We start from the raw sequence: 3648 nt of genomic DNA, 5'->3' as shown, positions 1-3648 counted from the left end.
CATAAACCAATGCGAATGGCCAACATTGCGAGATGCCCTTTTCAAGGGAAGTCCTTAACCTTTGAGCCTATCTACTCAGCCACTTGATAGCAAATACTACTTGAGGAAAAAACCGTGACAGAAGTAAACGAGCGATCCTTAAGCGATAAAAAGAAACATTCGAAATAGATAAAATGAAAACTGGAACTTAGCAAAGGATATCACCCATACTTGTGTGAAAGCATCTCTAGATGGTAGCGATCCAAAATTGTACAAATAAAGGGGCCGGCGATTCCCCTGTGGGCTTAGGGGCGGGACCAATCTGACCATAATCCTTTATCTCTAGGTAATGGGGACTATAAATTGTCTAAATGCAAGAGCTTACTCTAGGGCTGAGGAGTGGAATCAAAAATAATTTGTAGCTAAAAATGATTAAGATCTCCACCCTTTAACCATATATAAAATTGCTCACTATACTAAGATGCACATCTAGGCATTGATCCCAATGTCTAGTCCCACCCATAGAGTTGTGACTTAGTCATTGAGTCATTACTTGGAAACAGTTGAGGTCACCAGTCTATAACCATGTATGCAATTGCTGGACATAAAGATACAAACACAATTAATTTATATATGGTATGACATTGTTACATTCTAGACCTATATGTAACTCATTGTAGCCTGTAACTTTCAACATTTTGCTGTAACCTCGGAAAAGTCGACCATGACAACAACATTAAGTTACGTCAACGTAGTTTTCCATGTGATGTTTACTTTACGATACTGCGAATTTCAAAACAAATACTGAAATATATCACTTTTACAAATGATTTTTCAGCTTATATATATAAATGAAATAATGACAACCAGGCAATACAATAGAAATGCCGTTTTCAAACATTCCGGTAGTGGGGTGTTCTCTGTTCCCCCACGTTTAAGAGAACAAAGAAAAGTGTTGATATAGGAAGACAATGGCAAACCAATTATAGTCTGTTTCACACTTGCCCCACAGGTAACTTACCTGTATGAAAGTTACCTGTCTCAATTTTTTTTTTCAAGTTTTATTATATCCAAATGCAATACAGCATATAGGTTACAAACATACATAATTAAATATTCAAAATTCATATGTGATGTACAAGATGGCGGAGGACAATTCCATTCAAATATATATATGCCTACAGACATGTAATAATGATATCACTTGCAGTTTTACAGCATGATTATTTCGTAAAGTTGTGAGAAGTATATAACAATATACTAGTAATCATATGTGTGACTTTACTACCTGTATATATGTGAGGACATGGAAAATGACATCATAATGAAAACACTACATATAACTTCAAACAGCCAGAAAGAACCATGTGATGTCATTAAAGTACTATTTAACGCGCTATTAACGAATCTTAAATAACTATTATTATACATATACACTTATAACAAAGTAGTTACAAATGCTGTTTCAATATAATATCACTACTGAGCGAGGAGAATTTTTCTTTTAACAGGAGCGTGTCACATATATTTACCCAGTCTTTTAAAAGATTTAACACGTTTACAGGTAAATAATTCTATTAGTTTATAGACACTTGGATGTCGATAATAATACTGTTTGATGTATGTTTTCTCAAATCAGAGTATGCAGGACAAAGTAGTACAAAATGTACTTCATCTTCGATATCATTTTTATCGCAGACTGTACATATTCTCTGACCTCTTTGAATGTTATTATAGCGCCCAGCTTCTATGTTGAGACTGTGTGCTTGCATGCGAAATTGACTCAATAACTTTGTTATCCTTATATTAATGGGCTTAGTCAGATAGAACTGGACGCAAAAGGTATCAACAAATAACATTTTGAAGATGCATCAAAAGCACTGAGTAATTCTTGGATAAATATATCAGGAACACGTTGAGTATACATTTGCAAAAAAAAAAGATTTTCATTTTGTACATATTGACAAGTCCAAATATAATTAAAACCCAAACTACATAGTTCATGCTTAATTTGATAAACCCAATTAATTTTACAATAAGGTTTTCTGATATTCAGTTCGACTAGCATGTAAAAGTTTTAACCAATATCATTACTTAAGTAAGGAAAAAGATCACATGCCTAAATGTTAAAAAAAGTTAATCTGAACGTTGATTAAAACTTGCACCGTTTACTTCAGTAAACTGCGTTACACATTCGGTTACACTTACAGTCTGTTTTAACCCTAGAAAAAGTTTTGAGAAACTTTATCAATCATGTTTTTCATTATTTTGAGCACTTTACCGTTATACGATTTATTTTTGCATATAACATCACGGAATCAAAAAATGCATTCAAAAATATGTCCTCGGATGGGAAAGTGATGAAAGTATTTTTTTAAGTCTGGGAGACCCCATTACATTTTTACAGTATTATATTAACAAATACATAATATCTCAGCAGTTCAAACATTCATATTCAAGTGGTTTGATATCTTTTCCATGCATTTTTGCTACTAGAAATGATTTGCTCATTATTTTTTCCCGTATTCATAATTGCCGACTTGGGGATATATGGGCAGTTTTCCGCCATAGTTCTTTAAGTACATATTTTAACTCGTCTTGTATTTCGTGGCTTAAAACGTGTAATGTAAATGAAATGTAATGTACAAGTATTGATATATTTGACTGTAAACTCTTACTATTTAGTTATTATTNCCCCCCAACCACCGACGTGCTCCCACCCACCAAGAAAAGCGACAAGTCAGACTACAAGATGGCGGCGACAATGGTGGACCTGAGCAGTTCGTTCGGAGAGAAAATTATCAGTGAACCCGTTTATGTGATTCCAAAGATAAAATCAGATCATAATGCCGAAAACAAAGAAATTATATTAAATCCTGTTTGATTGGTTTTGGGACAAAAGGAAACAAAATTATACAAACACGACAAACGCATTTTCTTGCTTGTGAACATGATCAGGTCTTTCAAAATCTGCGCTATGGTTACGAAAATGTAAACTTGTCAACTTGATGCATTGATCTACTCAACAAAGTATCAAAGTAACAATGTTATCAAAAATTGTAGACAATCCATACTTCTATTATAGCATTATGATGTTTTTAAAAAAAATCTACTTTAATTTCTATGGACATGTTTTCACTTTCCTATTAGAATTATGCATGTCAGCCCTTCAATTGCACATTCACAAAAAACCCCACATTACTTTAGACATTCAGAAAAATATAACTATAAAAAATAGTATCCATTTAAAATGCCATCATATTAAACGTACTGTATATATATTCAATTAATAAGCCAAACTTAAAATATTTATAAAAAGAAATAATTTTCCTGTTAAAACTTGTGTTCGTATATCTGGCATGGCGTATACTGATTGTTATGCTTAATTACTGAGATGAAATAGGTAATTATTAGAAGGAAAACATATTCTTCTTTGCGGTACTTTATCACGTCTCGAAATAAAACTTTAAAAAAATAAAAATTGTTCAAATCATGAACATATGCTGCTCCGACAAAGAATCGCTATACCAACTGGGCTCCGCTAATTTTGTTGCCAGACATGTGAAAGAGCCTACTACTCGCACTAAAATACAATAATCATTCGAGGTTGTTGTATTTTACAATAAACGTGATTTTAAAATCAGATTATATGACGATGCAATGGAATAT

The sequence above is a fragment of the Mizuhopecten yessoensis genome, unplaced genomic scaffold (assembly GCF_002113885.1).
Source record: "Mizuhopecten yessoensis strain PY_sf001 unplaced genomic scaffold, ASM211388v2 scaffold9385, whole genome shotgun sequence".
NCBI classification, from domain to species: Eukaryota; Metazoa; Mollusca; class Bivalvia; order Pectinida; family Pectinidae; genus Mizuhopecten; species Mizuhopecten yessoensis.
The sequence above is the reverse complement of the archived record's forward strand: the minus strand, read 5'-3'. Positions refer to the sequence as shown.